Here is a 12,062-nt window from a genome sequence, read left to right as displayed (position 1 = left end):
AAAGGGGAGGGGTATAAACTATCTTGCCTTTAACTGTCATACCTTGGCAGCCCGCAGAAGTCAAGAACCGTCAAACCAATCCTGAAATTACGCCAAAAGAAAAAATGATCCCTTTAAACACCAACCCCATTCCGCTCCAATGCTTCCACGTTATAGAAATACATGCCCAACAATCTTCAACAATTGACCTTTAAAATTTACCTGGCCACCACAACCATCACGCCCAAATCTCTACTCTATTACCTCACCTTAGAGAACACACTATCTGGGGCCCACTTACCTTCAACCCCCTTAATATTACAACCCTCCTCAACCAACTGAAAGGACTCAAAGACAGTACCCCCATCACCCCATCCCCACCCCCTACCACTGGTGGGTACCCCAATCTACACATCGGCTCACTGCACGCTGGTCTGCCTCGTCTTGTAATTTGCACCAACCAACCCTATGTTAGTATAGGATTGGGAATTAGGCATAGACTAGTTCATAGCGGGGGTGGTGGCAGCGCCTTACATAGCCGTTGTCAATCGGGTTACGTATCAGCCTCACTTGGAAAGACTTGACCAGTAGGTGGGTATACCCCTTGGCTCTGCAAAGGGAAGCGACAGCCTTGTGGAGCGATGGGTTAAACAGGCGCCTTCCGAGGTGGGAATACAACTGATTTGTTTGATCCTGTGTGCAGAGGTCCCTGGTCTCGCACGCCAGGGTCGGGGCGGGGGCCAATAAAGTTAAAACTGTTACAGTCGGTTAACTAATCACCATGAGCTGGAACGCGTTCCAAGGGGTTACCAAGGGTAGTAAACAAGGGGCAGGGGAGTAGGGGGATATTGTTGGTCCAGCCCAAATTGTTGTTTCCATTACAGGCCAGCGTGCCAAATGTCCCCGGCCCAGGGGGGTGCATGTGACCTCTCCTGACTGATATTGCGGTCACAATCCCTCTTCAGATAACAGAAGAGCTAACGAGAGCCAGGTTTGATTCAGGGGTGTCTTGCGCTGCCTCTGTGTAAGAGAGGACTGGGCATGCAAACATCATGCCACTTTTTCTTTAACTAAGATGCATGTTTACCAAGCATCTGTACTGGTGTACATCCAAACCATTGTCAGCTTTTTTTTTTGACCAATATTTTATTGACATTCCCATTATGCACAAGTACATTGACTTCGTGAACTAACACTCACACTTGTCTTTTTTTTCCGACTAACTGCACTGACCTTTGCTGATAGCACTTTTTTGAGGAAAAATGATACTTACTATGACTGAGATGTGTTGTTCCCACTAGCTACCTTAAGATGAATGCACTAACTGTAAGTCGCTCTGGATAAGAGCGTCTGCTAAACGGACTCGAAATGTTAAATGTAAGTACAACATAGACCAGATCATCACTCCGAAACAACGAAATACATCACATGTAGACTTTGATTGCTATGAGTGCTTGCTGTGGATTGCATGACTTCACTGTTCAGTGCTGGCTTGTCTCAATTGCTGAGCACGTGATACCCACTGTTGAAGCGGTTCCCTTCCTGTTTACAGTTGCATTGTGTTTCACTGTGTGGTTTGTCTCAGAGAATTGTGTTAGCATCATAATGTGTGGTCCTAGATCAGCATCTGGGATACATTCACCCATAGATGGTACTATATTGTGGATATATGTGCAGTAAACAGAGCTTTGAACAAGGATGAGTGGCATCCAAGCAGCAGGTAAAACTCTAGACCGCACACACACACACACACACACAGCACGCAACACACGCACGCACGCACGCACCACGCGGCCAAAGCGCTACGCAGCACGCACGAAAAACACGCAACGCGACAAAGCACGCACGCCACGCGACGCACGCACCGCACGCACACGCACGCAGCGCACGCACGCACGCACGCACGCACGCACGCACGACGCAACGCACGGCCACGCACGCACGCACGGCACTGCACAGCACGCACAGACAGACGCACGCATGCACCCACACACACACACACACACACACACACACACACACACAACACCACACACACACACACACACACACACACACACCACACACACACACACACACACACACACAGCACACACACACACACACAACACACACCAACACACACACACACATATATAATATATACCAAAAACCCTCCACACACCTGTCCAAATCCTTGCATCGTAGTCAATCCATGCTACTCTGATGGTCTCTTCCTCAGCAGGGGCAGACGGGACTATCCTGACTAGGCACGGAACACTAGAATAACAGAACCTACACTGTAAAAAATAATCTTGTTGATTCAACTAATGTTATACTTAGTAACTGGTTTCATAGCTTTTTTTTTGTTGTGGTTGTACCTTGAACTTAAAGTGTTTAGTTGTCCCAAATGTAGCTCCAACTTGAAAACTCTGTTAAGCACATTATGGTTTAAGGCACCCACAATTTACCCCACTTTAACATTACAATGTTTTCAATTGACCTTTGAACACACATTGAAACAAAAATAAAACGCAACATGCATGTCTTTAGTTGATTTCTGAGTTAACAGTTTCATATTGAGGAATCAGTAATTGATATTAGGCCTAATTTATGGATTCACATGACTGGGAAAAATACAGATAGCAGGCCTCAACAATGGGTGCGTCTAGAGTTTTACCTGCTGCTTGGATGCCACTCATTCCTTGTTCAAAGCTCTGTTTACTGCACATATATCCACAATATAGTACCATTCTATGGGTGAATGTATCCCAGATGCTGATCTAGGACCACACATTATGATGCTAACACAGATTCTCTGAGACAAACCACACAGTGAAACACAATGCAACTGTAAACAGGAAGGGAACCGCTTTCAACAGTGGGTATCACGTAGCTCAGCAATTGAGACAAGCCAGCACTGAACAGTGAAGTCATGCAATCCACAGCAAGCACTCATAGCAACTCAAAGTCTACATGTGATGTATTTCGTTGTTATCGGAGTGATGTATCTGGTCTATTGTTGTACTTACATTTAACATTTGAGTCGTTTAGCAGACGCTCTTATCCAGAGCGACTTACAGTTAGTGCATTCATCTTAAGGTAGCTAGGTGGGACAAACACACATCTCAGTCATAGTAAGTATATTTTTCCTCAATAAAGTAGCTATCAGCAAAGGTCAGTGCAAGTTAGTTGGAAAAATGACAAGTGTGAGTGTTAGTTCACGAAAGTCAATGTACTTGTTGCATAATGGGAAATGTCAATAAAAATATTGGTCAAAAAAAAAGCTGACAGATGGTTTGGATGTACAYACAGTACAGAYGCTGGTAWACATKCATCTTAGTTAAAGAAGTGGTCATGWGTTGCATGCCCAGTCCTCTCTTSACAGGCAGGCAGACACCCACTGAATCAAACCTGGCTCTCGTTAGSTCTCTGTTATCTGAAGAGGGATGTGACCGCAATATCAGTTCAGGAGGGTCACATGCACTCCCCCTGGGCCGGGACATTTGGCACGCTGGCCTGTAATGGAAAACAACAATTTGGGCTGGGACCAAMAATATCCCCCTCTCCCCTGCCCCCTTGTTTACTACCCTCTGGTAACCCCTTGGAACGCTCCACTTTGACCAGTGAGGAATGTTTATATTTTSCTCCTCAATGTTKTACAGTGCATTACAAGACGAGGCARACCAGCTGCAGTGAGGCCAATTGTAGGGGTACCACAGGGTACTGTCTTTAGTCCTTTCAAGTTTTTGATGAGGGTATTAAGTTACCCAATTTCTCTAAGGAGTAGAGATTTTGTGCCAAATYTTAAAGGTCAATTGTTGAATGATGGAGGTCATTTATTTTCTGTAACGTGAAATTGACAGTTTAAAGGGACATTYCTTTCTTCTTATCAGTTTGCTGCTCTGCGGCTGCCAATTTATGACAGTTAAAGGCAAGTTTACCCCCGGTCCCTTCACTATCAACAATCCCTAACGAGACATTATTACCATTATTTGTTGTCTCGCTGAGGGCCTTGACAAATTGTGCTCTCATTCTACGATAAGATTGCTATTCCTAATAAAGTAAGAGGGTTCCAAGCCTTGCCGTCTAGTCTCCGTCTGCCCTGGACTTACAGCCCTCCACTATAGGAGAGGAAGCAGTTTTTACTCCACTTTGGAGCTGTGCCAAGACCCATAAATCCCCCCTAACGGATCCATCCCTCCTTTTTCTCTTTCTGTCTCTCTGTTCAGTTTCAACAGAGCTGTTGTCCACTTCACATCTGAGATGAAGATCAAGGACTATCCTGGACGTTCTGTGTTGAAAATGTGAATTTCCCTCTAACTACTTCAGCACCTCCTCCGTGCCCCTTGCTCTGCTCTACTCTAAACACCCAGCACAGAGGAAGTGCCTGGGGAACGCAACAGAGAGCTCCTGCCAATGACCCTCATATAATGGTGTTCTGTAGAGCCTTCACCCAACCCYGTGACCTCCCAGTCCTCACYACACATACAGTGCCTTCAGAAAGTATTCACACCCCTTGACCTTCTCTACTTTTTGTTTGCTATAGCCTGAATTCAAAATTGATTAAATTGAGGTTTTGTGTCACTGGCCTACACACAATACCCCATAATGTCAAAGTGGAATTATGTTTTTAGAAAAGTTTACAAATGAATAAAAAATGAATAGCTGAAATGTCTTGAGTCAATAAGTATTTAACCTCTTTGTTTTGGCAAGCCAAAATACATTCAGCATTAAAAATGTGCTTAAAGCTGCAATATGTAACTTTAAAAAAAATTGAATGATCAAAAGCTCCAATAATTCGCTAGTGGACATCCAATGTTATGCAACAGTAACAACAGTAACAACAGTAACAACAGTAACAACAGTAACAACAGTAACAACAGTAACAACAGTAACAACAGTAACAACAGTAACAACAGTAACAACAGTAACAACAGTAACAACAGTAACAACAGTGCGCCCCTCGCCTGCCCGCTGTATTCATTGGTATTTATTTTCCCGGTCGGGTTGGATTTTCCCGCCAGATTTTGTGGCGCGCACAATGAGTGACGTGATTTCTGTCAGTGAGGAGGCGGTTTGACTGGCTATCTGAGCCCATAGCCAACACTTGGCTAATGTCTAGCGGAGATAGCTAGCGGATGGCTAGCGGAGAAAACGCAACCAGCTCTCACAGTCTCTCACGTCAGGATCGGACGTTCATCAATGTTTCTCAAACGTCAAATTTCAAAGTTGGCCTGACTGCCTGTGAAGAGAGGACTGGGCATGCAACACATGACCACTTCTTTAACTAAGATGCATGTTTACCAGCGTCTGTACTGTGTGTACATCCAAACCATCTGTCACCTTTTTTATGACCAATACATTTGGTAAATAATTCTCCTAAACATGTTTTCACTTTGTTATTGTGGGATAAGCCATAAGACTCCTGAACATCTAGTCAAATGGCTACCCCCCCCCCCACCACCCCCCCTCCACACCACTGCCTCTCTCTGTTGTCATCTATGCATAGTCACTTTAATTAACTCTACCTACATGTACATACTACCTCAACTAACCAGTGCACCCGCACATTGACTCTGTACCGGCACCCCCCTGTATATATTGTTATTTTTTACTGCTGCTCTTTAATTACTTGTTACTTTTATCCCTTATTCTTATCCGTATTTTTTTTAAACTGCACTGTCGGTTAGGGGCTCGTAAGTAAGCATTTCACTGTAAGGTCTACACCTGTTGTATTCGGCGCATGTGACTAATAACATTTGATTTGATTTGTATTGCGTGGAGACGTGTGAACAACTTCAGGCTGTAATAAACCAATCACACCCTGATCTGTTTCACCTGTCTTTGTGTATGTCTCCACCCCCCTCCAGGTGTCGCTCATCTTTCCCATCACTGTATCCCCGGTGCATTTATACCTGTGGTCTCTGTTTGTCTGTTGCCAGTTCGTCTTGTCTCGTCAAGCCTACCAGCGGTTTTCCCGTACTCCTGTTTCTAGTTAGTTCTTGTTTTCTAGGGCTCCCGGTTTTGACCATTCTGCCTGCCCTGAGCCTGCCTGCTGTTCTGTACCTCTTGACACTGCCCTGGATTACTTACCCCTGCCTGCCCTGACCCWGAGTCTGCCTGCCGTTCTGTACCTTACAGACTCTGACCTGGATTACTGACCTCTGCCTGCCCTTGACCTGTCGTTTGCCTGCCCCCTGTTTCATAAATAAACATTTTGTTATTTTGAACTGTCTGCATCTGGTTCTTCTCAAACTGTTTGCATCTGGTTCTTCTCGAACTGTCTGCATCTGGTTCTTCTCGAACTGTCTGCATCTGGGTCTTCTCGAACTGTCTGCATCTGGGTCTTCTCGAACTGTCTGCATCTGGGTCTTCTCGAACTGTCTGCATNTCTGGGTCTTCTCGAACTGTCTGCATCTGGGTCTTCTCGAACTGTCTGCATCTGGGTCTTCTCAAACTGTCTGCATCTGGGTCTTCTCGAACTGTCTGCATCTGGGTCTTCTCGAACTGTCTGCATCTGGGTCTTCTCGAACTGTTTGCATCTGGGTCTTCTCGAACTGTTTGCATCTGGTTCTTCTCGAACTGTCTGCATCTGGTTCTTAACCGGAGGTCTGATAGAATTAGGTACTTTCTGAAGGCACTGTATACATCCCTCTCCCTATACAAACATACACATAGACCCACTCTCTGACACGTAACAGCATTAGACACCGTCAAACAAATACTATGGTGACTCTTGCCATATACACAAACATACATCCTACACATACACATAGCCACCGGTTGATACATTTACACCATCACACACACATCCATCCAACCACACAATAGACAGGCATTAACGCAGACTCACACACACTTTTATACCAGCCACGCCTGCCTGGCTAATTTGGAGGCCATATTAGGAGTGGTTGAGAAGATGAGGGTCGGTTGTTAGAGCTTTTAGCAGCAAAAGTAATGACCTATTGGACAGGAAAGCCCAATTTACCATTTACTATATTTATACCAGGAAGGACACAGTGAAAAAACTGTTTAGAAGGCCATATTGACAGATACCTACGCTCTTAGAAAAAAGGGTTCTTCCTTTGGTTCCAGGTAGAACCCTTTGGGGATGAAAAAGATTGTAGTTAGARGCTTTTTCTGGTGAAAGGGTTCCACGTAGAACCAATAAAGGGTTTCACTTGGAACCAAAAATAGTTATTTTCAGAGGGTKTTCCAATGGGGACAACTGACAAACCCTTTATGGTTCTAGGTAGCACCTTCTTTTCAAAGAGCGTAGTGCAATTATTACAGTAAAGCTAGATCATTTAAGACGGATGAGATAAGGAGAATTCAATTCAATTCACTTTATTTTTCCCATGAGGGAACTTCTTGTCTGGTGTGGTTAAAAAAAGAAGGAAAAATAAACAAGGAACCATACTATCTACTAGCCTCCTCATAATCAATGTTTACCATGTAACATTACCAGTAGTGTCTTGAGAGTTGAACATAAATTTCCTCTCGTATTGATTGAACATTTCATGTCAAATGAAAAAAAAAAGATGCTTGAACATTTCCCAGGTCACCGGACCAACCTCATGCTGTCCAAACAAACATATTTTCAGAGTATATGTCTGCTCCACAACATAAGCTACCGAGGCCAGGCCGCTGTAGCTCTGGAGTCTTCACTGTTTAGTAAAGTGGACAGGGAGGCGAGGGAGAGGCTGAATACATTTGAATAACATCTCAGGGTGATGGGCTTATAGAGCTCAGGAAGCAGTCGCACTAAAGAAAAGTGGAATTGATCATTTCCCCTGAAGAATTTACTCTTCTTTGCAGCGGTTCATTTTGACCTCAGTTCTCAGCGCGACATACAGAGGGGGGAAAGACAGATGAAGATTAGAGAGAAGTAGTAATTGAACAAGAAGTGCAACCGAGGGAGAAGAACAGAGCTAGCCTACAATATGTCTGAAGAAATATCTAAAATGTCTCCCAAACTTAAAACGAACAGCACGGTACTTTGAAGATAACTTTTTAATCCTACAGAATGTGAACAGAACATTACATTGTAACTCGAGCAATTCGAGGTCGTTTTAAAGGCGTCTGTACTCGTTTTGGATTTGAGTTTGACAAAAAAAGTGCTTTATTTCTTCTTTGTGTTATGAACCTGGCATGTACAGTATGTCCAAGTGGATTTTTTTTAACGGAAGAACCTTGAATTATAAATACACTTCTATAATACTCTCCCACCCACTTTTCTTCTCTATAATACACGCGTTGTTTGTTTCTTGACRGAGAACAAAAGGCTCAGCTCACACTCTACTGCCAAGGGTACGAACTCAACAATAGTAGCCCAAAGGAGCCCAAGACTCAAATAAAATCTCTAGAAACTAAGAACTAAACTATTGGGCAGTGTSAATATCCTTCAACTCAGCTTGGAGTTCATTTACAGGTCAAGGTGTCCGCCAAAAGTACATGTTATGCCAGCTGGGTCGAGAGCCAAGTTGTAATTTAATTGATGTATGAATTCATTTCATTTGAGTCAGTCAACAGGGATATATGGTGATGGGGTGAAGTGCTCTCTGCAAGGCTTGTAATTGTATAGTACAAACCCCCATCAGTTAGACAGTGAAAGGCACTTATTGTCCTTCTGACATTGCTCCCCTGTGAATCCATTTGCGGATCACACAAAAAGTGAATGTCATTTACGAGAACAATATCCCTTCTCCACCTTGTCACTTGGCTGACAGAACCTTCATAATCAGTTCCTTTGGCTTGTATGATTGCTTTTACTGGCTGAGACCAGAGCACCCTGGCCCGCGGGTACAATTACAAAATCTACACATTACCACAGGAGAAATATTCAAAACAGTGCGTCTGAGATCTGGATCATTAAGTTTGGCCTACACCTCTGTGAGTTTTTATTATGAATGTGCATTCGTGGGCTGACGTGAGAAAACGTTGAACTGTGCATGGTACAATGAAAGCCCTTGGTGTACCTCTGTATGTGCTAGTGGCATCTCTCCAGCGGGAAAGGAAGAACTACTAAGAAATGAACACACGCAGAATCTGACTCACACACGCACCGAAACTGACACGCAAACTAGCTAGCACAAGCGCTAACATATACACATCCAGATCCTCCCAGCTATAAGCTTTCAGGCAGGAGGAGGTATGGTGTATCACTTAGGGCTATCTCTCTCCCCCCTCTCTCCTCTCTCTCCTCATCCTCTCTCTCTATCTCTCCTATCTCTCTTCTCTCTCTCTCTCTCTCTTCTCCTCTCTCTCTCTCTTCTCTCTCTCCTCTCTCTCTCTCTCTCTCTCTCTCTTCTCTCTCTCTCTCTTCTCTCTCTCTCTCTCTCTCTCTCTCTCTCTCCCTCTTCTCTCTCTCTCTCTTCCCCCCTCTCCCTCTCTCTCCGCCCTCTCTCTGCCCCCCCTCTCTTGTCCTCTCTCTGTCACTCTCTCTCTCCCCCCTCCTCTCCCTCCGCCTCCATCCCTCTCTCACTGTCTTCTCTCCCCCTCCCTCCTCTCTCTCCTCCATCTCTTTCTCTCTCTCTCTCCACCCTACCCTCTCTCTCTCTGTCTCTTCTTCCCTCCCCTTCTCATCCCGTCTCTTCTCTTCCCCTCCCTCCCCATCTTATCACACTCACCACTCTCTCTCTCCATCCCCTCCTCAACAGCAGTGTGTCTGGCTTTGCAATCAGCTGTCTGCTTGTTGCTGGTCTGGTCTGTCGGAACCCCCTCGTTTCTCCTTCTCTGAAGTAACCAGGACATCAGGAGAGGAGAAGAGGGGGAGGGCCATGACCTTTAACACTATTCCCCCTTTCTTTTCATCTTCTACTATCTGTTATACTGATGGCGATAGCTCTCTCCCTACAGATCCACCTCTCCCCAWCACCCCCAGAGAACTTCTCCACATATCCACACAGGACATGAATTGCTTAGAGAAAGTCCCTGTTCCCTATACCACAGGTTTAGGTTTACTCTTTCTCAAAGGCAAAGGTAGGAGCACTGAAGAATAATCCAATCAAATTGTATTAGTCACATGCTCTGAATACAACAGGTCTCTTACAGTGAAATGCTTACTTACCATAACCAACAATGCAGTTTTAAGAAAAATACCCCAAAAAATAAGAAATAAAAGTAACAAATAATTAAAGAGCAGCAGTAAAATAACAACAGCGAGGTTATATACAAGAAGTACCGGTCAATATGCGTCAATATGCGGGGGCACCGGTTAGTTGAGGTAATTGATTAGATGTTCAGGAGACTTATGACTTGGGGGTAGAAGCTGTTAAGAAGCCTCTTGGACCTRGACTTGGCGCTCCGGTACTGCTTGCCGTGCGGTAGCAGAGAGAACAGTCTAGGACTAGGGTGGCTGGAGTCTTTAACCATTTTTAGGGGCTTCCTCTAACACCGCCTGGTATAGAGGTCCTGGATGGCAGGAAGCTTGGCCCCAGTGATGTACTGGGCCATACACACTACCCTCTGTAGTGCCTTGCAGTCAGAGGCCGAGCAGTTGCCATACCAGGCAGTGATGTAACCAGTCAGGATGCTCTCGATGGTGCAGCTGTTGAACCTTTTGAGGATCTGAGGACCCAGGCCAAATCTTTTCAGTCTCCTGAGGGGGAATAGGTTTTGTCGTGCCCTCTTCACGACTGTCTTGGTGTGCTTGGACCATGTTAATTTGTTGGTGATGTGGACACTAAGAAACTTGAAGCTCTCAACCTGCTCCACTGCAGCCCCGTCGAATGAGAATGGGGGCGTGCTTGGTCCTCCTTTTTCTGTGGTCCACAATTATCTCCGTTGTCTTGATCACATTGAGTGAGAGGTTGCTGTCCTGGCACCACACGGCCAGGTCTCTGACCTCCTCCCTATAGGCTGTCTAGTCCTTGTCGGTGATCAAGCCTACCACTGTTGTGTCATTGGCAAACTGAATGACGGTGTTGGAGTCGTGCCTGGCCATGCAGTCATGAGTGAACAGGGAGTACAGGAGGGTACTGAGCACGCACCTCTAATGGGCCCCCGTGTTGAGGATCAGCGTGGCGGATGTGTTGTTACTTACCCTTACCACCTGTGGGCGGCCCGTCAGGAAGTCCAGGACCCAGTTACAGAGGGAGGTGTTTAGTCCCAGGGTCCTTAGCTTAGTGATGAGCTTTGAGGGCACTATGGTGTTGAACGCAGAGCTGTAGTCAATGAATTCTCACATAGGTGTTCGTTTTGTCCAGATGGGAAAGGACAGTGTGGGTGCTTATATTTGTCCTGTTTCACACATGTACAAGTGTGTTTTAATATACATGTGTGAATTGGARATGTGTTTTTGGATATCCCACTCTCTCTGAGACACCCTCGGAGAACAGGGTCACGGCCGGGGTCACGGCCGGGGTCACGGCCAGGGTCACGGCCAGGGTCACGGCCAGGGTCACGGCCAGGGTCACGGCCAGGGTCTTCCAGTATCAACGGCAAAAATAGAAATGGAAGAGCACAGTTTCCAACTGAGTGTATGTCCATATTGGACAGGACTGTTTTAAAAACCTCTACTGTAAACAGAGAAGCTTCCATTTCCACCATGGTAGCTACAGTATACGATTACAACGAATCTGACGTCTAGTCGAGTCGTACCGCGGGTCATTACCGTGACATATCCAAGATCAAAAAGATTTATGAATAGAGAGACGTCACTGCTTATCTTGGGGGGAATCCAAGAGACTTCCTCAAAATCTGTATCCAATTAGTGTCAAGGTATACTAAACTGAGTCAGACAACCTTTCCAATGAACAGTCACTTCACTTCAAGAGGGACGACAACTGATCCCTGTGGCTTCTGCTGGCTCGAGGAWGATACGTCACTGTCTACGAATCCTGGAACGGTTCGCTTGGCATTCCTGACTTGATGGAGTGGAGTATGGAGAGTGAATAGGGGCTAGATATGCTTTGTGGATTTTGCTTATAGAGTCAGTGATAAAATAGGGTACTGGCCGGGTCGGTCCAGACTGAGTTGTGCTCCGTCACTGCACAGAGATAAGCGGTATCAACTCCCACCTCTACTTTCCCACAGACTGACAGACTTTATCCACGCTGACCCTCGACCTCTTTACCAGTAACCCCTGTCCCGCTGGAGTA

Source organism: Salvelinus sp. IW2-2015, linkage group LG3, assembly GCF_002910315.2.
Source record: "Salvelinus sp. IW2-2015 linkage group LG3, ASM291031v2, whole genome shotgun sequence".
In the NCBI taxonomy this organism is placed as follows: Eukaryota; Metazoa; Chordata; class Actinopteri; order Salmoniformes; family Salmonidae; genus Salvelinus; species Salvelinus sp. IW2-2015.
The sequence above is the reverse complement of the archived record's forward strand: the minus strand, read 5'-3'. Positions refer to the sequence as shown.